This window comes from Gopherus flavomarginatus (genome assembly GCF_025201925.1).
Source record: "Gopherus flavomarginatus isolate rGopFla2 chromosome 13 unlocalized genomic scaffold, rGopFla2.mat.asm SUPER_13_unloc_1, whole genome shotgun sequence".
Lineage (NCBI taxonomy): Eukaryota > Metazoa > Chordata > Testudines > Testudinidae > Gopherus > Gopherus flavomarginatus.
The window spans coordinates 663,366-687,193 of record NW_026114609.1 but is presented as its reverse complement, the minus strand read 5'-3'; the positions used below and the strand labels follow the sequence as shown (position 1 = coordinate 687,193).

Sequence of the window (23,828 nt, the reverse complement as noted above, 5' to 3'; positions counted from 1 at the left end):
GCAGTGTAATGAGGGAGCAACTAAGAAGAGGTTCCAGCCCTGAAGGGAGCAGGACTTTCAGCACAACAGGAAAACTGCAGAAACACAACCACCACGGGACTCCAACCCTCAACCTTCTAATCCATAATTGGCTTCCTTAACCATTAGGCCACATAGGGCAGCCAAGGGGAAGAGGTGGCATGTTGGGCTCTTCAGCTGCAATTCGGCAGCGGGTCCCTTGGTCTCTCTCGGAGGGAAGGACCTGCCACCAAATTGCCGGGGAAGAAAAAGGCGATGCAGTGGAGCTGCCGCCAATTGCAATAGTGGTTGGATTTTTTTCCCCTTCCTCTTGGGATGGCAAAAACCCTGGAGCCAGCCCTGGCCCCAGCACATGTCACAGCCCCAGCACACGTTATAGCACATCACAGCCTGGGGCAGGGAGATATTGGAGGTAGGGGATGGGAGGAGAATGGGGGAGGGAGAAACCCAGCCCCATAGACCCATAGGGGAGGGAGATATTGGGGGTGGGGATGGGGGGAGGGAAAGACCCAGCCCCATAGACCCGTAGGGGCAGGGGATATTGGGGTCAGGAAGAGACAAGAGGGGGTTGGCAGAGACCCAGCCTGGGATGCAGGGGAAATGGGGTGGGGTGGAGGGAGCTGAGGGACAGAAGAGACATGTGGAGTGGTGAAATGTTGGTCCAAGGAAACTGAGTCACTCCCAGGACATGCTGAGCAGTGGGAGAGCACAGGGGCCGGGAGAGAGACCCAGCCCCACAGAGCCCAAGAAGGATTTTGGGGGCAGGGGAGGGGATGGAGGGATGAGAGACCCAGGCCCATAGACCTCCCCTGGCTCCCAAGTTTGGGGAGAGGGGGGAACTGCCCCACAGCACTCGCCAGCGGCGTGGCTGGGAACCAGGGGAGTGGAGCAGGCTGGGGCTGGGTCACTCCACTTACCATGCAGTGAGTGCAGGGACGGGGGCCATGGGGAAGAGCCGGGCAGTCCCCCCTGCATCAGCTCCCCACCCCAGTTCACCTCCACTCTGCCTTCTCCCCTGAGCACGCTGGTGCTGCTCCACTTCTCCGACCTCCCAGGCTTGCGGTGCCAATCAGCTGTTTAGTGAGGCAAGCCTGGGAGGGGAGGAGAATTAGAGTGGGGGCAGCGTGCTCAGGGAGAAGATGGAGCAGAGGTGAGCTGGGACAGGAAGCGGTTCCCCTGTGTGCCCCTGCCGCCGTTACTTGCTGCGGGCAGCCCTCTCCCCACACACCCCCAGCCCCCTGCCCCAGCTCACAACCACTGCACTGCCTCCCCTGAGTGCGCTTTTTGGTTCCCCCAACCACTTGGCACCCTAGGTGGCCGACTAGTTCGCCTAGTCGTTGCACCGACCCTAGCCGCTGCCTATCGGCAGGATTCCTCCTCCTCCTCAGTGAGACTAAATCTCCGCACCTAGATAGCCAGTCCGTCCACTGCACCACAATCCCCCATGCCTGAGCCTCCCTGCCAAAGCCCTGAACTTTGCTCCAGATAATTAAATCTCACATCTCACTGGGAAATCAACTTCCTCAGTAGCTGACCTGAGAAACACAGTGTCTGCATAAGCAGCAAAGAATCGTGTGGCACCTTATAAACTAACAGATGTATTGAGGCATGAGCTTTCATGGGTGAATCCCCACTTCGTTGGGTGCATCAGTGTCTGCCTTTTCCAAAGAAGTGTCTGGAGGGTCTTTTCTGGTGTGACCACATGGCCTAATGGCTAAGGCATCTGACTTCGGATCAGGCGATTGAGGGTTTGACTCCCTTTGTGTTTGTGCTTGTGCAGCTTTACCTTTGAGCTAAAAGTCCTGCTCCCTTCAGGGCTGGGAACCTCTTCTTGGCTGCTCAGGCAAATGCTCTGGCTTCAGCTAGAGCCCCAGGAAGGAGTTGGGGGTTGGGAGTCACAAAGGCTGGGGCAGGAGCCCCAGGTGCTTCCAGTCTAGCCTTTGCCCTTCCTGACTTGCTAAAGAAAATGGGCAGCTGCCCAGGCTAGTGTGTAGAGCAGTTTCCCTCTTCCAAATGTGCACCTGTCCCTGTGCTGGAGGGGGTTTGCTACATGGAGCCTGGGTGTTTCTCTGCTTCTTGCCAGCTGGAGAAAAGCCTCTTGGGGTAAAATCTCCTGCCCCACTGCAAAAGTGAGCACCTTGAGTGGGAACGGTAAGAGGCCCCACCAGAGGGGCTAGCCCTGCTTTCCTACCATCTTCGATAATGGCCACAGAGCATCAGCAGCCACCCTGCATGCTGGTCTGTGGGTGGCCTTCTGTGGGTGTTTGGCATGGGAGGGAGCAGGCTGGCTGGGTGCTTTTGTGCCTGTCTGAAGGCCACACATAGGCATGGTCCTGCCCTCCTCTTACCCTGTCCTCAGTTGTTGTGTGGCTTTTAAGCCTTCCCTTGGAGCTGTCAGCGCTAGCCGCCTCTGCTCTAGGTGCCCAGAGGAGGAGAGGTGTGCTGGGCTCCAGCCTGGGAAGCCTGGCCCTGGCACTCCTTCCTTGAAATGCCATGTGGGCAAGAGGAAGAGCTGCAGCTACAGGGACCAAAGTTGTGGACATCAGATTAAGCAGCAGGAAACCCAACTATCAGGTCAACCCGCAGGAATCTCTAGCCAGACTGTTAAGTTCTAAGACCTCACCCTATAGCAGCCAGCTGGACCAAAGACCTACCTCCAATGGGCATCAGTGACCCAGGAGGAGGAGAAAAAGACCTTGCTGAAGTTCACCCAGGTAGAGGGTAACCGTATACATTGAGCTCCAAGGCTTTGCAGCAAACCACACTATCTCCAGGAGGTCCCACTGAGATTTGAACTCAAATTCCAGGATTCAAAGTCTTGAGTGCTGCCCATTACACGATAGAACCTACTGCTCTTACACCATGGAACCTGCTGTTAGTTTGTCTTCTAGACCCCTGTGTCTCTCGGCTGACTGGTTTGCACTCTGCACTTACTGCTTCCCACCAGCGGCTTCCTCTCGCAGGACTCTCTCTCCTCCTCCAGCGACTGTTGTCCTGCACTATGGGATCCGCGGGTCCTGCCCTGAGTCCACACATCCCCCTGCTTGGTCTCCATTCCCTGCAGGCTGCAAAAATGTCAGGGGAGGCCTCCTCTCCCTTCACTCGGTGCTCCCCCTCATATTGGCCAGCTGCAGCCTCATCTCCTGGAACTCGGGCAGCTGTCACTTGATCCAGTTGTACAGTCACAGGATGACTGGCTCCCCAGCCTGGATGTTTTTGTGGAAATCCCACAGGCAACACTGCAGAACTTGGCACCATTAGTCTCTTTGATGTTGCGGTGTTTGCCTGACCACTGGAACAAAGCCCCCAACTCCTCCCTCACCGACTCCCGTCAATCCCCTAGTTGCCATAGAACCCTCTGATGCTTTCCCGTTCTGCCAACAACGCCAGGCTTTGCCCCCCTGCTCCTTTATCTTGCAAGCTCTGGATGTTCAGCTTCCAATGTCCTCTGCCCTGGGTCAGGGACAGGGGCAGCTCCAGGCACCAGCGCAGCAAGCGCATGCCTGGGACGGCAAGCTGCGGGGAACGGCCTGCCGGTCACTGTGAGGGTGGCAGTCAGGCTGCCTTCAGCAGCATGCCTGCAGGAGGTCCTCTGGAAATGCGGATTAGGTGACATGCCTGCAGGAGGTCCTCTGGTAATGCGGATTAGGTGACATGCCTGCAGGAGGTCCTCTGGTAATGCGGATTAGGTGACATGCCTGCAGGAGGTCCTCTGGTAATGCGGATTAGGTGGCATGCCTGCGGGAGCTCTGCCAGTCCCACGGTTTCAGTGGCAATTCAGCAGCGGGTACACTGAAGGTGCGGGACCGGCAGACCTCCTGTAGGCATGCCACCGAATCCGCGTTACCAGAGGACGTCCTACAGTCATGCCACTGAAGGCTGCCTGACTGCCGTGCTTGGAGCGGCAAAATACATAGAGCCGCCCCTGGTCAGGGAATTGTCCACACTGAGCACATGGTGAAAGTGGCGTGATCTGAACAGTCCATAGGCACCACCCTGCACTAGGCTGTCAACGTGCTCTCCTTCACGTAAATCCGGTCAGTGCGACTCCTGGCCCGTCCCCGCAGAAAGGTGAACGTCCTCTGGGGCTGGTGTGAGCTCCTCCGACCTCACTACAGACCTGCGCCAGGTAGTGCTCAGTGTAAAAACGTTTCCTCTGACAGTCAGGAAAACAGGACCAGCGGTCCTCAGGCCGGCTGACACAATTCAAATCCCTCCAACACCAAACAGTCCAGAGGAAAGGAGCCAGTTCCTTCCACTGATCTTTCCATTCATGTCTTAACTGGGGACCATACACACTAATATAGCTGTAACCAGTGCTGCAGAGCACAAAGCCCACCAGTAATGCCCTCCCTGGTCGGAGCTCCAGCCCCTTCTGTACTCACACCGTGAATGTGAAGAACAAGACTCCAGGCCCATCATTCTTCCCTGGCCTGGAGAACCAGAGAGATTGGCTCTTCTTGCAATCACCCTCTGCCTATCAATCTACCCTAAACTCATGAATGTGCATTTTCCCAACACCCACCACGTCCAAGTCCAGCTTCTCTAAGGCACTGAACATCAAGGGTTTCCTCCTAGGCCCCCAAATCCCTTCCACCTTTCACACAGCTCTTTTCACAGATGAAAGGTAGAGGGGAAAAAAGAGGTTCTCCTCGCACACAGATTTTGAGAGCTTTTCCTCCTGATCAGCAAGTGGATTAAGCACGTCTTCAGGGGGGTTTGGCATGCCAGGGAGCAGGCTGGCCGGGTGTCTTTGTGGCTGTCTGCTGGCTACGCATAGGCATGGTCCTCCCCTCCTCTGGCCGTCACCTCAGTTGCTCTGTAGATTTTAAGCCTTTCCTTGGAGCTGTCAGCACCAGCCACCTCTGCTCTAGGTGCCCAGAGAAGGAGAGGTGTGCTGGGCTCCAGCCTGGGGCTCTTCCTCCCTCCTGCCTAGCCTCGACTATCAAGCCTGGCCCTGGCCCTCCTTTAGTCAAGCACCATGTGGGCAAGAGGAAAAGTGTGGCAGGAAGCACAAGGGCCAAACTTTTGGGCCCCATGTGAAGCAGCAAGAATCCCAACTACCTGGTCAAACCACAGGACTGCAGGCATCAGCAACCAGGGTAGCAAGTTATAGAGCCCCAACCAATTTTGGCCATCACAACCCAAAACCTGGCCCTAGTGGGCAAGTCACCCAGCAGGAGGGGAAAGATCTGCTCTTGCACAGCTGGAAACAAGGAAGTTGAGCATTGTGAGCTCCAGGGCTTTACCACAAGCCAGCATAAGATCCCACTGAGATTTGAACTCAGATTGAAGGACTCAGAGTCCTGAACGTTGCCCATTACACCATGGGAACAGTCTGAGCTGCTTTCTCTGCACAGTGGTGACCCTCACGGGGCTGGCTCATGTAAGGGACTGTTGGCCCCTTACTAAAACTTAGTGGGGTTTTGGTTGGCTAGTTCCCAGTCCCAACTGATGGGGGAAGGGCCAATGGGAAATCAGGACCCAGAGACTGACAGTCCCCAGGGGCAATGGGGAGAGGCCAAAGCTCCAAGTTAGCCGGACTGACAGGCCAGACAGTGTAATGAGGGAGTCACCAGGCCAGGGGGTCCCATCCTCTGTGTGAGCTGGAACTGCCTGGGCCAGAGCGGGGTGGAGCTAAGGAGAGAGCAGGAGCCCGAGAAGAGCCAGGGAGCAGAGCTGCACCAGCCAGGGAGAACCAGAGCAGATCTGTGCTGGGAGCCGAGCTGGGGGTCAGGGCTGTGGGGGGATGGGGTTGTGACGAACTGGGAAAGTTCTTAATGTTTTCTCTGAATACTGTGTTGGTGCCTCAGTGTCCCCATGGCAGTTCTTAAGTATCTGGCAGAGCAAAGGGCCAGTGCACCTAAATGCCTGACCCTCTGTCTCCTAGCAACGGATGGCCTGGGCCCCTCCTCTGCAAAGGTGCCAGCTGAAGGTGTTGGAGACAAAGGGATCAGGTGACCTCCTGGCCTGGGAAAGGGGCTGAGGAGAGAGGAGGGGCTGGGAGGGGTTGTTAGTCTGGAGCTGGCTGGGGTCAAGGGTGGAGGGCAGACCTGGGGGTCTGGCTCACTGCCCCCCAGAATGGACCCGGCTGAGGGGTCCTGTTCGCTGTATCTACAAGCTCTGTTTAGACCCTGTTCCTGTCATTGAATAAACCTCTGTGTTACTGGCTGGCTAAGAGTCACGTCTGACTGTGAAGTGGGGGTGCAGAACCCGGTGGCTTCCCCAGGACCCCGCTGGGGTGGACTCGCTGTGGGAAGCGCACGGAGGGGCAGAGGATGCTGAATGCTCCAAGGAGAGACCCAGGAGGTGAAGACGTGTGAGCTTCTTGCCCTGAACAAGTCTGCTCCAAGGGAGAGGAGGCTCCCCAAAGTCCTGACTGGCTTGGTGGGGAGCAGTTACAGAGCATCACTCGGGGACTCCGTGACAGGGGTCGAGGGGGTTTCCAGCTCACAGGGACTGGGCTCAGCGGTGGGGATCAGGGCTGTGGGGGGGTTGAGGTCAGGGGGTTTCCAGCTCACAGGAGCTGGGCTCGAAGCTGGGGGTCAGGGCTGTGGGGGGGATGGGGTTAGGGGATTTCCTTCTCAGAGGGACAGGGCTCGGAGCTGGGGGTCAGGGCTGTCGGGGGGATGGGGTCAGGGGGTTTCCAGCTCACAGGGACTGGGCTCGGAGCTGGGGGTCAGGGCTGTGGGGAGCATGGGGTTGAGGGGGTTTCCAGCTCAGAGGGACTGAGCTCGCAGCTGCGGGTCAGGGCTGTGGGGGGGGATGGGGTCGAGGGGGTTTCCAGCTGATAGGGACTGGACTCGGAGCTGGGGGTCAGGTCTGTGGGGGGGGGGTGGGGTCAGGGGGTTTCCAGCTCAGAGGGACTGGGCTCGGAGCTGGGGGTCAGGGCTGTTGGGGGGATGGGGTCAGGGGGTTTCCAGCTCAGAGGGACTGAGCTCGGAGCTGGGGGTCAGGGCTGTGGGGAGCATGGGGTTGAGGGGGTTTCCAGCTCAGAGGGACTGAGCTCGGAGCTGCGGGTCAGGGCTGTGGGGGGGGATGGGGTCGAGGGGGTATCCAGCTGATAGGGACTGGACTCGGAGCTGGGGGTCAGGTCTGTGGGGGGGGTGGGGTCAGGGGGTTTCCAGCTCAGAGGGACTGGGCTCGGAGCTGGGGGTCAGGGCTGTAGGGGGGATGGGGAGGAGGGGGTTTCCAGCTCAGAGGGGCTGGGCTCGGAGCTGGGGGTCAGGGCTGTGGGGAAACGGGTCGAGGGGGTTTACAGCTCAGAGGGGCTGGGCTCGGAGCTGGGTGTCAGGGCTGTGGGGGGATCGGGTCGAGGGGGTATCCAGCTCAGAGGGACTGGGCTCGGAGCTGGGGGTCAGGGCTGTGGGGGGAATGGGGTCTAGGATGTTTCCAGGTCAAAGGGACTGGTCTCGGAGCTGGGGGTCAGGGCTGTGGGGGGGATGGGGTCGAGGGGGTTTCCAGCTCAGAGGGTCTGGGATCGGAGCTGGGGGTCAAGGATGTGGGGGGATGGGGTCGAGGGGGTTTCCAGCTCAGAGGGCCTGGGCTCGAAGCTGGGGGTCAGGGCTGTGGGGTGAATGGGGTCAGGGGGTTTACAGCTCAGAGGGACTGGGATCGGAGCTGGGGGTCAGGGCTGTGGGAGGGATGGGATCGAGGGGGTTTCCAGCTCAGAGGGGCTGGGTTCGGAGCTGGGGATCAGGGCTGTGGGGGGATGGGGTCGAGGGGATTTCCAGCTCAGAGGTACTGGGCTCAGAGCTGGGGGTCAGGGCTGTGGGGGGATGGGGTTAGGGGGTTTCCAGCTCAGAGGGACTGGGCTCAGAGCTAGGGGTCAGGGCTGTGGGGGGGATGGGGTCAGGGGGTTTCCAGCTCAGAGGGACTGGGATCGGAGCTGGGGGTCAGGGCTGGGGAGGGAAGGGATCGAAGGTGTTTCCAGCTCAGAGGGGGACTGGGCTTGGAGCTGGGGGTCAGGGCTGTGGGGGGAATGGGTTCGAGGGGGTTTCCAGCTGAGAGGGACTGGGCACGGAGCTGGGGGTCAGGGCTGTGGGGGGGATGGGATCAGGGGGTTTCCAGCTCAGAGGGACTGGGCTCGGAGCTTGGGGTCAGGGCTGTGGGGGGATGGGGTCGAGGGGGTTTCCAGCTCAGAGGGGCTGGGCTCGTAGCTGGGCGTAAGGCCTGTGGGGGGGATGGGGTCGAGGGTGTTTCCAGCTCAGAGGTACTGGGATCGGAGCTGCGGGTCAGGGCTATGGGGGGGGATCCAGTCGAGGGGGTTTCTAGCTCAGAGGGACTGGGGTCGGAGCTGGGGGTCAGGTCTATGGGAGGGATCCAGTCGAGGGGGTTTGTAGCTCAGAGGGACTCGGGTAGGAACTGGGGGTCAGGGCTGTTGGGGGATGGGGTCGTAGGGTTTTCCAGCTGAGAGGGGCTGGGCGCGGAGCTGGGGGTCAGGTCTGTGGGGGGGATGGGGTCGAGGGGTTATCCAGCTCAGCGGGACTGGGCTTGGAGCTGGGGATCAGGGCTGTGGGGGGGTTGGGGTCAGGGGGTTTCCAGCTCAGAGGGGCTGGGCTCGGAGCTGGGGGTCAGGGCTGTCGGGGGGATGGGGTCGAGGGGGTTTCCAGCTCAGAGGGAGTGGGCCCGGGACTGGGATCGGAGCTGGGGGTCAGGGCTGTGGGGGGATGGGGTCGATGGGGTTTCCAGCTCAGAGGGACTGGGCTCAGAGCTGGGGATCAGTACTGTGGGGGGGTTGAGGTCAGGGGGTTTCCAGCTCAGAGGGACTGGGCTCGGAGCTGGGGGTCAGGGCTGTGGGGGGGATGGGGTCAGGCGGTTTCCAGCTCAGAGGGACTGGGCTCGGAGCTGGGGGTCAGGGCTGTGGGGGGGATGGGGTCGAGGGGGTATCCAGCTCAGAGGGACTGGGCTCAGAAATGGGGGTCAGGGCTGTGGGGGGCATGGGGTTGAGGGGGTTTCCAGCTCAGAGGGACTGGGCTCAGAGCTGGGGGTCAGGGCTGTGGGGGGGTTGGGGTCAGGGGGTTTCCAGCTCAGAGGGACTGGGCTCAGAGCTGGGGGTCAGGGCTGTGGGGGGATGGAGTCGAGGGGGTTTCCAGCTCAGAGGGACTGGGCTCGGAGCTGGGAGTCAGGGCTGTGGGGGGGATGGGGTCAGGGGGTTTCCAGCTCAGAGGGGCTGGGCTCGGAGCTGGGAGTCAGGGCTGTGGGGGGGATGGGGTCGCTGGTGTATCCAGCTCAGAGGGTACTGGGCTCGGAGCTGGGTGTCAGGGCTGTGCGGGGGTTGGGGTCGAAATGGTTTCCAGCTTAGAGGGACTGGGCCCAGAGCTGCGGGTCAGGGCTGTGGGGGGATGGGGTCGAGTCGGTTTCCAGCTCAGAGGGACTGGGATCGGAGCTGGGGGTCACGGCTATGGGGGGATTGGGTCAGGGGGTTTCCAGCTCAGAGGGACTGGGCTCGGAGCTGGGGGTCAGGGCTGGGGAGGGATGGGATCGAGGGGGTTTCCAGCTCAGAGGGACTGGGCTCGGAGCTGGGGGTCAGGGCTGTGGTGGGATGAGGTCCAGGGGATTTCCAGCTCAGAGGGACTGACCTCGGAGCTGGGGGTCAGGGCTGTGGGGGGATGGGATCATGGGGTTTCCAGCTCAGAGGGACTGGGTTCGGAGCTGGGGGTCTGGACTGTGGGGGGATAGGGTCAGGGGGTTTCCAGCTCAGAGGGACTGGGTTCGGAGCTGGGGGTCAGGGCTGTGGGGGGATGGGGACGACGGGGTTTCCAGTTCAGAGGGACTGGGTTCGGAGCTGGGGGTCAGGGCTGTGGGGGGATGGGGACAACGGGGTTTCCAGTTCAGAGGGACTGGGTTCGGATCTGGGGGTCAGGGCTGGGGAGGGATGGGATCGAGGGAGTTTACAGCTCAGAGGGATTGGGTTCGGAGCTGGGGGTCAGGGCTGGGGAGGGATGGGATCGAGGGAGTTTCCAGCTCAAAGGGACTGGGCTCGGAGCTGGGGGTCAGGGCTGTGGGGGGATGGGGTCGAAGTGGTTTCCAGCTCGGGCCCAGAGCTGGGGGTTAGGGCTGTGGGGGGACGGGGTAGAGGGGGTTTCCAGCTTAGACGGACTGGGATCGGAGCTGGGGGTCAGGGCTGTGGGGGGATGGGGTCAGGGTGTTTCCAGCTCAATGGGATTGGGCTCGGAGCTCTGGGTCAGGGCTGTGGAGGGATGGGGTCGAGGGGGTTTCCAGCTCAGAGGGACTGGGCTCGGAGCTCGGGGTCAGGGCTGTGGGGAGGATGGGGTCAGGGGGTTTCGAGCTCAGAGGTGCTGGGCTCGGAGCTGGGGGTCAGGGCTGTGGGGGGGATGGGGTCGAGGGGGTATGCAGCTAAGAGGGACTGGGCTCAGAGCTTGGGGTCAGGGATGTGGGGGGGATGGAGTCGAGGGGGTTTCCAGCTCAGAGGGACTGGGCTCGGAGCTGGGGGTCAGGGCTGTAGGGGGGATGGGGTCAGGGGGTTTCCAGCTCAGAGAGACTGGGTTAGGAACTGGGGGTCAGGGCTGTGGGGGGATGGGGTCGAGGGAGTTTCCAGCTCAGAGGGACTGAGCTCGGAGCTGGGGGTCAGGGCTGTGGGGTGAATGGGGTCAGGGTGTTTACAGCTCAGAGCGACTGGGCTCGGAGCTGGGGATCACGGCTGTGGGTGGGATGGGGTATAGGGGGTTTCCAGCTCAGAGGGACTGGGCTCGGAGCTGCGGGTCAGGGCTGTGGGGGGATGGGGTCAAGGGGGTTTCCAGCTCAGAGGTACTGAGCTCAGAGCTGGGGGTCAGGGCTGTGGGGGGACGGGGTCAGGGGGTTTCCAGCTCAGAGGGACTGGGATCGAAGCTGCGGGTCAGGGCTGGGGAGGGATGGGATAGAAGGTGTTTCAAGCTCAGAGGGACTGGGCTTGGAGCTGGGGGTCAGGGCTGTGGGGGGATGGGGTCGAGGGGGTATCCAGCTCAGAGGTACTGAGCTCAGAGCTGGGGGTCAGGGCTGTGGGGGGACGGGGTCAGGGGGTTTCCAGCTCAGAGGGACTGGGATCGAAGCTGCGGGTCAGGGCTGGGGAGGGATGGGATCGAATGTGTTTCCAGCTCAGAGGGACTGGGCTTGGAGCTGGGGGTCAGGGCTGTGGGGGGGATGGATTCGAGGGGGTTTCCAGCTCAGAGGGGCTGGGCTCGGAGCTGGGGGTCAGGGATGGGGAGGGATGGGATCGAGGGGGTTTCCATCTCAGAGGTACTGGGCTCGGAGCTGGGGGTCAGGGCTGTGGGGGGATGGGGTCGAGGGGGTTTCCATCTCAGAGGGACTGGGCTCAGAGCTGGGGGTCAGGGCTGTGGGGGGATGGGGTCGACGGGGTTTCCAGCTCAAAGGGACTGGGCTCGGAGCTGGGGGTCAGGGCTGTGCGGGGATGGGGTAGAGGGGATTTCCAGCTCAGAGGTACTGAGCTCAGAGCTGGGGGTCAGGGCTGTGGGTGGACGGGGTCGGGGGTTTCCAGCTCAGAGGGACTGGGCTCAGAACTGGGGGTCATGGCTGTGCGGGGGATGGGGTCGAGTGGGTCACCAGCTCAGAGGGACTGGGCTCGGAGCTGGGGGTCAGGGCTGTTGGGGGGATGGGGTCAGGGGGTTTCCAGCTCAGAGGGACTGGGTTCGGAGCTGGGGGTCAGGGCTGGGGAGGGATGGGATCGAAGGTGTTTCCAGCTCAGAGGGACTGGGCTTGGAGCTGGGGGTCAGGGCTGTGGGGGGGATGGGGTCAGGGAGTATCCAGCTCAGAGGGACTGGGCTTGGATCTGGGGGTCAGGGCTGTGGGGGGGATGGGGTCAGGGGGTTTCCAGCTCAGAGGGACTGGGATCGAAGCTGCGGGTCAGGGCTGGGGAGGGATGGGATAGAAGGTGTTTCCAGCTCAGAGGGACTGGGCTTGGAGCTGGGGGTCAGGGCTGTGAGGGGGATGGATTCGAGGGGGTTTCCAGCTCAGAGGGGCTGGGCTCGGAGCTGGGGGTCAGGGATGGAGAGGGATGGGATCGAGGGGGTTTCCATCTCAGAGGTACTGGACTCGGAGCTGGGGGTCAGGGCTGTGGGGGGGATGGGGTCGAGGGGGTTTCCAGCTCAGAGGGACTGGGCTCAGAGCTGGGGGTCAGGGCTGTGGGGGGATGGGGTCGAGGGGGTTTCCAGCTCAAAGGGAGTGGTCTCGGAGCTGGGGGTCAGGGCTGTGCGGGGATGCGGTAGAGGGGGTTTCCAGCTCAGAGGTACTGAGCTCAGAGCTGGGGGTCAGGGCTGTGGGGGGACGGGGTCGGGGGTTTCCAGCTCAGAGGGACTGGGATCGAAGCTGGGCGTCAGGCCTGTGGTGGGGGATGGGGTCGAGGGTGTTTCCAGCTCAGAGGGACTGGGGTCGGAGCTGGGGGTCAGGGCTATGGGAGTGATCCAGTCGAGCGGGTTTCTAGCTCTGAGGGACTTGGGTAGGAACTGGGGGTCAGGGCTGTTGGGGGATGGGGTCGTAGGGATTTCCAGCTCAAAGGGGCTGGACTCGGAGCTGGGGGTCTTGGCTGTGGGGGGGATGGGGTCTAGGGGGTTTCCTGCTCAGAGGGACTGGGTTCGGAGCTAGGGGTCAGGGCTGTTGGGGGATGGGGTCGAGGGGGTTTCCAGCTCAGAGGGACTGGTCTCAGAGCTGGGGATCAGGGCTGTTGGGGGGTTGGGGTCAGGGGGTTTCCAGCTCAAAGGGGCTGGGCTCAGAGCTGGGGGTCAGGGCTGTCTGGAGGATGGGGTCAAGGCGGTTTCCAGCACAGAGGGATTGGGTTCGGAGCTGGGCGTCAGGGCTGTGGGGGGGGATGGAGTTGAGGGGGTTTCTAGCTCAGAGGGACTGGACTCGGAGCTGGGGGTCAGGGCTGTTGGGGGGATGGGGTCAGGGCGTTCCAGCTCAAAGGGACTAGGGTCGGAGCTGGTGGTCAGGGCTGTGGGGGGGATGGGGTCGAGGGGGTTTCCAGCTCAGAGGGATTGGGGTCGGAGCTGGGGGTCAGGGCTGTGGGGGGGATGGGGTCGAGGGGGTCTCTATCTCAGAGGGACTGGGGTAGGAATTGGGGGTCAGGGCTGTCGGGGGGATGAGGTCGTAGGGTTTTCCAGCTGAGAGGGAATGGGCGCGGAGCTGGGGGTCAAGGCTGTGGGGGGATGGGGTAGAGGGGGTTTCCAGCTCAGAGGGACTGGGGTCTGACCTGGGGATCAGGGCTGTGGGGGGGATGGGCTCAGGGGTATCCAGCTCAGAGGGACTGGGCTCGGAGCCGGGGGTCAGGGCTGTGGGGGGGATGGGGTCAAGGGGGTTTCCAGCTCAGAGGGACTGGGCGCAGAGCTAGGGGTCAGGTCTGTGGGGGGGATGGGGTCGAGGGGGTTTCCAGCTCAGAGGGACTGGTCTCATAGCTGGGGATCAGGGCTGTAGGGGTGTTGGGGTCAGGGTGTTTCCAGCTCAGAGGGGTTGGGCTCGGAACTGGGGGTCAGGGCTGTGGGGAGGATGGGGTCGAGAAGGTTTCCAGCTCAGAGAGACTGGACTCGTAGCTTGGGGTCAGGGGTGTGGGCGGATGGGGTCGAAGTGGTTTCCAGCTCAGAGGGACTGGGCCCAGAGCTGGCGGTCAGGGCTGTGGGGGGATGGGGTAGATGGGGTTTCCAGCTCAGAGGGACTGGTCTTGGAGCTGGGGGTCAGGGCTGTGGAGGGGATGGAGTCAAGGGGGTTTCCAGCTCAGAGGGACTTGGCTCGGAGCTGGGGGTCAGGGCTGTGGGGGGAATGGGGTCTAGGGGGTTTCCAGCTCAAAGAGACTGGTCTCGGAGCTGGGGGTCAGGGCTGTGGGGGGGATGGGGTCGAGGGGGTTTCCAGCTCAGAGGGGCTGGACTCGGAGCTGGGGGTCAGGGCTGTGGGGTGGATGGGGTCAAGGGGGTTTCCAGCTCAGAGGGCCTGGGCTCAAAGCTGGGGGTCAGGGCTGTGGGGTGAATGGGGTCAGGGTGTTTACAGCTCAGAGGGACTGGGCTCGGAGCTGGGGGTCAGGGATGGGGAGGGATGGGATCGAGGTGGTTTCCATCTCAGAGGGACTGGGCTCGGAGCTGGGGGTCAGGGCTCTGGGGGGATGGGGTCAGGGAGTTTCCAGCTCAGAGGGACTGGGGTCGGAGGTGGGGGTGAGGGCTGTGGGGGGGATGGGGTCGAGGGGGTTTCCAGCTCAGAGGGGCTGGGCTCGGAGCTGGGCGTCAGGCCTGTGGTGGGGTGGGGTCTGTCACGGAGTCCCCGGGCGATGCTCTGGAACTGCTCCCCACCAAGCCAGTCAGGACTCTGGGGAGCCTCCTCTCCCTTGGAGCAGACTTGTTCAGGGCAAGAAGCTCCCACGGCTTCACCTCCTGGGTCTCTCCTTGGAGCATTCAGCATCCTCTGCCCCTCCGTGCGCTTCCCCCAGCGAGCCCGCCCCAGCGGGGTCCTGGGGAAGCCACCGGGTTCTGCACCCCCACTTTGCAGTCAGACGTGACTCTCTCAGCCAGCCAGTAACACAGAGGTTTATTCGATGACAGGAACAGGGTCTAAAACAGAGCTTGTAGGTACAGAGAACCGGACCCCTCGGCTGGGTCCATTCTGGGGGGCAGTGAGCCAGACCCCCAGGTCTGCCCTCCACCCTTGACCCCAGCCAGCTCCAGACTAACAACCCCTCCCAGCCCCTCCTCTCTCCTCAGCTCCTTTCCCGGGCCAGGAGGTCACCTGATCCCTTTGTCTCCAACACCTTCAGCTGGCACCTTTGCAGAGGAGGGGCCCAGGCCATCAGTTGCTAGGAGACAGAGGGTCAGGCATTTAGGTGCACTGGCCCTTGGCTCTGCCAGATACTTAAGAACTGCCATGGGGACACTGAGGCACCAATACAGTATTCAGAGAAAACATTAAGAACTTTCCCAGTTCGTCACATCTCTCCCCCCTTCGAGACCGAACTGAGCGAGGTCACTCCAGCCAGTGACCTGGGGAAGTTCGAACCCACCAACGTTCCCATGGATGCCCCAGCATCTCTCCCATCCCTTGGTCTGAGTTACACCAGGACAGTCCAGTCTTACGCCCTCCCTTAGGTCGGGTGTGCTTGATGGCACTTGCAGGCCGCATGTGGGAACGTTTATGCAGCCCACACCCTTTGCCACCCCAGTACCCCTGGGCTTCAAGCTGGGATTGGGTCTTTTCCCAGCACTCTGGTCTGTGATTCGGGCTCCCTTGGTTAAGAGCCCCCATCTTGGCCTTTGCCAGCTCTGGGCTTGGGCAGCCGCTTCCCACTTTGTGGCCCAGACACAACACCTCTGCCGTCCCCCCTTGCACTTTCCAGCTTTTACCGTCAGTCCCACCTCCTTGAGGCAGCCCAGCCCCCTCTTCACCTGGGACACCTGTTCCTCCCAGGTCTGGCTAAAGATGCACATGTTATCAGTGTCTGCCAGGGCCAAGTTCTCCATCCCTCTCAGCTTGTCTAGAATCTCCCCAGGCCTAGGCATGGGGTCGGCATCGGACACTGTGATGGCTTTAAGCTTCTGATAGCCCCCATAAAACCAGATCATCCTGTCTCGCTTGGGGATCAGCCCCACGGGTGAGGCCCATGGGCTGTAAAACGGCTGGATCCCATCTAAAGCCAGCATATCCCTGACCTCTCTCTCCAGGTTCAGGGGTCCCCTCACTCTCCTCCCATCCAGCAGCTCGAAAGGGAAGAACCCTGTGGATTCCTGGGGCACCACCAGCTGTCTCCCGATTCCCCCCAGTTCTACTTCCCCTTGGGGAGCCCAATCCCGGTACAGGAATCCCTTCTCTTGCAAGACTCTGTCCCTGCAGCCTTCCCCAAGGGGGTTTGCAGCGCTGTGGCCAGCAAGTTCTCTCAGCTTCTCCAAGGAGGGATCCCTCTGCAGCTCGGTCTGGGATTCAGCGGCTGGGGCAGGGAGTGGGACCTGCTCCCTCTCGCTGGCTGGGCCTGGGGTCACAGCCCCCCTGAGCCCTGTCCCTGGTAGCTCCCTTCCTGCTGTGTAATCACTTCCCAGCAGCACGTCTGGACCAGGCAAACCTGTTTGGCAGCCGACCTGCCCTGCCTGGGTGCCCCCCCACTCAGCTGGGGTCTCAGCTCCCCCCGTGCTCAGCGCTGCCCTTGCTGTCCCAGTGGGGCCAGGCAGCGAGCTCTCTGCTCTGGTCACAGCATCAGAGCCAGCGTGAGCCCCCTCTCCGGTGTGCAGGGGGGCAGGGAGCATCTCTCCCTCCCATTCACCCCAGGGGGCTGGTTATAGGTAGGCAGGTATCCTGAGCCCTGCAGCCCCTCCCCCCTGCCAGCCAGGTCATTTGCATTTTCACTGACCATTTCCATCCTAGCCAATTGGTTCCCTGGATTTGAATTCAAACCCTCAGCCGTTACAGGAGCGGGGCCTGGATCCTGTCCCATGGGGAGACAGTCACCCCCCAACAGGGCCTCCCAGCCGATATCCTGAAGAACCCCAACGACCAGCCAGCCCAACCCCTCCTGGGTCTGCACAGGGATCTGGGCCATAGGCAGGGCGAGGGGTTTCACCCCAGGGAACTTCACCCAGGTCCCACAGTCCCTCAGCATCTGGGGCTGCACCACCACAGTTCTCTCTGTCCCAGGGTCTCGCCCCCGCAGGCGTGTTTCCCCACTAACCCCTGGGCAGCCCCCTATGTCTTTCTGCTCCACCATCACCAGTGCATGCTGCTGCTGCTTCTCCTGCAGCTTTTCCTCGGGCTCTTGCTCTCTCTCACGGTCCTCTTGCTCTCTCGGGCTCTGCTCCCATCCCATCCGTCTCCAATCTCCTGATAGGGAACCCAATCGTGAAGACCCTCGTCTGATTGGGGACCAGACTCCCGGGGATGCCTGGCTGATGCTCCAGCTGCTCTCAGATCCTCTTGTAGCCCCATCTGGGCCAGGAATCTGCTCCTCAGAGTGGTCCTTTTCCTCCAACTGCACGATTAACTGTGCCTTGGTGAATTTCCCCATGCGTAACCCTCTCTTTGTGCACAGGATCACAGTGTCCTTCTCAAGGAGATGGTGATAGGCCATCACTTCACCGTTCCCAAGTGGCTCTGGACTCACAGGCCTGTGTGCTCTTGGCTCCCCCATGGTTTCCAGGAAGAACCCCTGGTGTGCCAGCCCTTCTCGTGATCACCACCTCTTTGCCAGGGTCGAGCTGCAGACTCCTCCGCCCCTGGGACTGCTCCTGCAATCCCCCGGGGAACCCTGCTACTGCAAAAATCCTTCTCTCTCCCAGGGTCGAGCGGCAAGCTCCTCCGCCCCTGAGACTGCTCACTGCAGTCCTCATGGGAACCCTGTTACTCCAACAGTTCTTCTCGCTGGTCACACACTCCCAGAGATTAACTGCCCCCTGAAACCGTCCCTCTCTAAGCCTTCAGCATGCCTGGTCCTCATTATCCCTCCTCTGTTTTACTGCTCCCCAGTCACTTACTGCAAGCAGCGCCATTCACGGGGTGCAGTACGTCCCGCCGCTGCCACCAGTTGTCACGGAGTCACCGGGCGATGCTCTGGAACTGCTCCCCATAAAGCCAGGCAGGACTCTGGGGAGCCTCCTCTCCCTTGGAGCAGACTTGTTCAGGGCAAGAAGCTCCCACGGCTTCACCTCCTGGGTCTCTCCTTGGAGCATTCAGCATCCTCTGCCCCTCCGTGCGCTTCCCACAGCGAGCCCGCCCCAGCGGGGTCCTGGGGAAGCCACCGGGTTCTGCACCCCCACTTTGCAGTCAGACGTGACTCTTAGCCAGCCAGTAACACAGAGGTTTATTCGATGACAGGAACAGGGTCTAAAACAGAGCTTGTAGGTACAGAGAACCGGACCCCTCGGCTGGGTCCATTCTGGGGGGCAGTGAGCCAGACCCCCAGGTCTGCCCTCCACCCTTGACCCCAGCCAGCTCCAGACTAACAACCCCTCCCAGCCCCTCCTCTCTCCTCAGCTCCTTTCCCGGGCCAGGAGGTCACCTGATCCCTTTGTCTCCAACACCTTCAGCTGGCACCTTTGCAGAGGAGGGGCCCAGGCCATCAGTTGCTAGGAGACAGAGGGTCAGGCATTTAGGTGCACTGGCCCTTGGCTCTGCCAGATACTTAAGAACTGCCATGGGGACACTGAGGCACCAATACAGTATTCAGAGAAAACATTAAGAACTTTCCCAGTTCGTCACAGGGTCGAGGGTGTTTCCAGCTCAGAGGGACTGGGGTCGGAGCTGGGGGTCAGGGCTATGGGGGGGATCCAGTCGAGGGGGTTTCTAGCTCAGAGGGACTCGGGTAGGAACTGGGTTTCAGGACTGTTGGGGGATGGGGTCGTAGGGTTTTCCATCTGAGAGGGACTGGGCGCGGAGCTGGGGGTCAGGTCTGTGGGGGGGATGGGGTCGAGGGGGTATCCAGCTCAGAGGGACTGGGATCGGAGCTGGGGGTCAGGGATGGGGAGGGATGGGGTCGAAGGGGTTTCCAGCTCAGAGGGACTGGTCTCAGAGCTGGGGATCAGGGCTGTGGGTGGGTTGGGGTCAGGGGGTTTCCAGCTCAGAGGGACTGGGCTCGGAGCTGGGGGTCAGGGCTGTGGGGGATGGGGTCGAGGGGGTTTCCAGCACAGAGCGACTGAGTTCGGAGCTGGGCGTCAGGGCTGTGCCGGGGGATGGAGTCGAGGGTGTTTCCAGCTCAGAGGGACTGGGCTCGGAGCTGGGGGTCAGGGCTGTGGAGGGGATGGGGTCGAGGGAGTTTCCAGCTCAGAGGGGCTGTGCTCGGAGCTGGGGGTCAGGTCTGTAGGGGGAATGGGGTCGAGGGGGTTTAGAGCTCAGAGGGACTGGGCTCGGAGCTGGGGGTCAGGGCTGTGCTGGGGGATGGAGTCGAGGGTGTTTCCAGCTCAGAGGGACTGGGCTCGGAGCTGGGGGTCAGGAATTGGGAGGGTTGGGATCGAGGGGGTTTCCAGCTCAGAGGGACTGGGCTCGGAGCTGGGGGTCAGGGCTGTCGGGGGATGGGGTCAGTGGGTTTCCAGCTCAGAGGGACTGGGCTCAGAGCTGGAGGTCAGGGCCGTGGGGGTATGGGGTCAGGGCGTTCCAGCTCAAAGGGACCGGGCTCGGAGCTGGGGGTCAGGGCTGTTGGGGGATGGGGTCGAGGGTGTTTGCAGCTGAGAGGGACTGGTGTCGGAGCCGGGGGTCAGGGCTGTGGTGGGGATGGGGTCGAGGGGGTTTCCAGCTCAAAGGGGCTGGGCTCGGATCTCGGCGTCATGGCTGTGTGGGGATTTGGTCGACGTGTTTCCAGCTGAGAGGGACTGGGGTCGGAACCGGGGGTCAGGGCTGTGGGGGGGATGGGGTCGAGGGGGTTTCCAGCTCAGAGCTACTGGAGTCGGAGCTGGGGGTCAGGGCTCTGGGGGGGATGGGGTCGAGGGGGTTTCTAGCTCAGAGGGACTGCGGTAGGAACTGGGGGTCAGGGCTGTCGGGGGGATGAGTTCGTAGGGTTTTCCAGCTGAGAGGGAATGAGCGCGGAGCTGGGGGTTAGGGCTGTCGGGGGGATGGGGTCGAGGAGGTTTCCAGCTCAGAGGGACTGGGCTCGGTGCTGGGGGTCAGGGCTGTGGGGGGGATGGAGTCGAGGGGGCTTCCATCTCAGATGCACTGGGCTCAGAGCTGGGGGTCAGAGCTGTGGGGGGGTTGATTTCAGGGGGTTTCCAGCTCAGAGAGACTGGGCTCGCAGCTGGGGGTCAGGGCTGTGGGGGGATGGGGTGAGGGGGTTTCCAGCTCAGAGGGACTTGACGCAGAGCTGGGGGTCAGGGCTGTGGGGGGATGAGGTGAGGGGATCTCCAGCTCAGAGGCTCTGGGCTCGAAGCTGGGGGTCAGGGCTGTGGGGGGATGGGGTGAGGGGGTTTCCAGCTCAGAGGGACTTGGCGCAGAGCTGGGGGTCAGGGCTGTGGGGGGATGAGGTGAGGGGATCTCCAGCTCAGAGCCTCTGGGCTCGTAGCTGGGGGTCAGGGCTGTGGGGGGGGGTTGAGGTTAGGGGGTTTCCAGCTCAGAGGGACTGGGCTCGGAGCTGGGGGTCAGGGCTGTGGGGGGGATGGGGTCAGGGGATTGCCAGCTCAGAGGGACTGTGCCCAGAGCTGGGGGTCAGGGCTCTAGGGGGGATTGGGTCAGGGTGTTTCCAGCTCAGAGGGACTGGGCTTGGAGCTGGGGGTCAGGGCTGTGGGGGAATGGTGTCGAGGGGTTTTCCAGCTCAGAGGGACTGGGGTCAGAGCTGGGGGTCAGGTCCCTGGGGGGGGATGGGAACAGGGGGTTTCTAGCTCAGAGGGGCTGGGCTCAGAGCTCGGGGTCAGGGCTGTGGGGGGGATGGGGTCGAGGGGGATTCCAGCTCAGAGGGACTGGGCTCGGAGCTGGGGGTCAGGGCTGTGGGAGGGATGGGGTCAGGGGGTTTCCAGCTCAGAGGGAGTGCGATCTGAGCTGGGGGTCAGGGCTGTGAGGGGGATCGGGTCGACGAGGTTTCCAGCTCAGAGGGACTGGGCTCGGAGCTGGGAGTCAGGGCTGTGGGGGGGATTGAGTCAAGGGGGTTTCCAGCTCAGAGTAACTGGGCTCAGAGCTGGGGGTCAGGGCTGTGGGGGGAATGGGGTCGAGGGGGTTTCCAGCTCAAAGGGACTGGGCTCGTAGCTGGGGGTCAGGGCTGTGGGGTGGATGGGGTCGAGGGTGTTTCCAGCTCAGAGGGGCTAGGCTCGGAGCTGGGGGTTAGGGCTGTGGGGGGGATGGGGTCAGGGGGTTTCCAACTCAGAGGGACTGGGCTCAGAGCTGGGGGTCAGGGCTGTGTGGGGGATGGGGTCGAGGGGGTTTCCAGCTCAGAGGGACTGGGCTCAGAGCTGGGGGTCAGAGCTGTGGGGGGATGGGGCCGAGGGGGTTTCCAGCTCAGAGGGACTGGGCTCGGAGCTGGGGGTCAGGGCTGCGGGGGTGATGGGGTCGAGGATGTTTCCAGCTCAGAGGGACTGGGGTCGGAGTTGGGGGTCAGGGTTGTGGGGGGGATGGAGTCGAGGGGGTTTCCAGCTCAGAGGGACTGGGCTCGGAGCTGGGGGTCAGGGCTCTGGGGGAATGGGGTCGAGAGGGTTTCCAGCTCAGAAGGACTGAGGTCTGACCTGGGGATCACGTCTGTGGGGGGGATGGGGTCGAGGGGGTTTCCATCTCAGAGGGACTGGGCTCGGAGCTGGGGGTCAGGGCTGTTGGGGGGATGGGGTCAGTGGGTTTCCAGCTCAAAGGGACTGGGCTCGGAGCTGGGGGTCAGGGCTGTGAGGGGGATGGGGTCAGAGGTTTTCCAGCTCAGAGGGACTGGGCTCGGAGCTGGGGGTCAGGGCTGTGGGGGGGATGGGGTCAGGGGGTTTCCAACTCAGAGGGACTGGGCTCGGAGCTGAGGGTCAGGGCTTTGGGGGGGATGGAGTCGAGGGGGTTTCCAGCTCAGAGGGGCTCGTCTCGGACCTGGGGGTCAGGGCTGTGGGGGAGATAGGATCAGGGGGTTTCGAGCTCAGAGGTGCTAGGCTCGGAGCTGCGGGTCAGGGCTGTGGGGGGATGGGTTGAGGGGGTTTCCAGCTCAGAGGGACTGGACTCAGAGCTGGGGATCAGGGCTGTGGGGGGTTGGGGTGAGGGGGTTTCCAGCTCAGAAGGGCTGGCCTCGAAGCTGGGGGTCAGGGATGTGGACGGGATGGGGTTAGGGGGTTTCCAGCTCAGAGGGACTGGGCTCGGAGCGGGGGGTCAAGGCTGTGGGGGGGATGGGGTCGAGGGTGTTTCCACGTCAGAAGGGCTGTGCTCGGAGCTCGGGTTCAGGGCTTTGGGGGGATGGGGTCGAGGGTGTTTCCAGCTCAGAGGAACTGGTATCTGAGCTCGGGGTCCGGGCTGTCGGGGGGATGGGGTCGAGGGGGTTTCCAGCTTAGAAGGACTGGGCTCAGAGCTGGGGGTCAGGGCTGTGTGGGGGATGGGGTCTAGGGGTTTCCAGCTGAGAGGGACTGGGCTCGGAGCTGGGGGTCAGGGCTGTGGGGGGGATGGGGTCGAGGGTGTTTCCAGCTCAGAGGGACTGGGCTCGGATCTAGGGGTCAGGGCTGTGTGGGGCATGGGGTTGAGGGGGTTTCCAGCTCAGAGAGACTGGGCTCGGAGCTGGTGGTCAGGGCTGTGGGGAGATGGGGTCGAGGGAGTTTCCTTCTCAGAGGGACTGGGCTCGGAGCTCGGGGTCAGGGCTGTGGGTAGAGTGGGGTCGAGGGGGTTTCCAGCTCAGAGGGACTGGGCTCAGAGCTGGGGGTCAGGGCTGTGGGGGGGATGGAGTCAGGGGGTTTCAAGCTCAGAGGGACTGGGCTCAGAACTGGGGGTCGGGGCTGTCGGGGGGATGGGGTCAGGGGGTTTCCAGCTCAGAGGGACTGGGCTCAGAGCTGGGGGTCAGGGCTGTGTGGGGGGATGGGGTCAGGGGGTTTCAAGCTCAGAGAGGCTGGGCTCAGAGCTGGGGGTCAAGGCTGTGGGGGAGATGGGTGAGGGGGTGTCCAGCTCAGAGGGACTGGGCTCGGAGCTGGGGGTCAGGGCTGTGGGGAGGATTTAGTCGTGGGGGTGTCCAGGTCAGAGGGACTCGTCTCGGAGCTGGGGGTCAGGGCTGTGGGGTAAAGGGGGCGAGGGGGTTTCCAGCTCAGAGGGGTTGGGCTCGGAGCTGGAGGTCAGGGCTGTGGGGGGGATGGGGTTGAGGGAGTCTCCAGGTCAGAGGGGCTGGGCTTGGAGCTGGGGGTCATGGCAGTGGGGTGGATGGGGCCTGGGGGTTTCCAGCTCAGAGTTACTGGGCTCGTAGCTGGGGGTCCGGGCTGTGTGGGGGGGTTGAGGTTAGGGGGTTTCCAGCTCAGAGGGACTGGGCTCAGAGCTGGGGGTCAGGGCTGTGGAGGGGATGGGGTCAGGGGATTGCCAGCTCAGAGGGACTGGGCTCGGAGCTGGGGGTCAGGGCTCTAGGGGGGATTGGGTCAGGGTGTTTCTAGCTCAGAGGGACTGGGCTTGGAGCTGGGGGTCAGGGCTGTGGGGGAATGGTGTCGAGGGGGTTTCCAGCTCAGTGGGACTGGGGTCGGAGCTGGGGGTCAGGTCCCTGGGGGGGGATGGGAACAGGGGGTTTCTAGCTCAGAGGGGCTGGGCTCAGAGCTCGGGGTCAGGGCTGTGGGGGGGATGGGGTCGAGGGGGATTCCAGCTGAGAGGGACTGGGCTCAGAGCTGAGGGTCAGGGCTGTGGGAGGGATGGAGTCAGGGGGTTTCCAGCTCAGAGGGAGTGGGGTCTGAGCTGGGGGTCAGGGCTGTGAGGGGGATCGGGTCGACGAGGTTTCCAGCTCAGAGGGGTTGGGCTCGGAGCTGGGAGTCAGGGCTGTGGCGGGGATGGAATCAAGGGGGTTTCCAGCTCAGAGTAACTGGGCTCAGAGCTAGGGGACAGGGCTGTGGGGGGAATGGGGTCGAGGGGGTTTCCAGCTCAAAGGGACTGGGCTCGTAGCTGGGGGTCAGGGCTGTGGGGTGGATGGGGTCGAGGGTGTTTCCAGCTCAGAGGGGCTGGGCTCGGAGCCGGGGGTTAGGGCTGTGGGGGGGATGGGGTCAGGGGGTTTCCAACTCAGAGGGACTGGGCTCAGAGCTGGGGGTCAGGGCTGTGTGGGGGATGGGGTCGAGGGGGTTTCCAGCTCAGAGGGACTGGGCTCAGAGCTGGGGGTCAGAGCTGTGGGGGGATGGGGCCGAGGGGGTTTCCAGCTCAGAGGGACTGGGCTCGGAGCTGGGGGTCAGGGCTGCGGGTTTGATGGGGTCGAGGATGTTTCCAGCTCAGAGGGACTGGGGTCGGAGTTG

The 23,828-nt window shown here is 62.6% G+C and overlaps 1 protein-coding gene across 2 annotated transcripts in view; it reads left to right on the top strand.

Annotated features, from left to right (window-relative positions):
* LOC127040989 (uncharacterized) overlaps window positions 1-23,828 on the top strand; it is a 113,289-nt gene that overhangs the window by 3,432 nt on the left and 86,029 nt on the right. Inside the window, exon 2 of one of the 2 annotated variants that reach the window (XM_050935506.1) lies at window positions 6,328-6,342. The exons of the other annotated variant lie outside the window; for it this stretch is intronic. The gene's annotated coding sequence lies outside the window, so the exon portion shown is untranslated. Of the gene's footprint in view, window positions 1-6,327; window positions 6,343-23,828 lie in introns of those variants that run through there. 2 annotated transcript variants of the gene reach the window in all.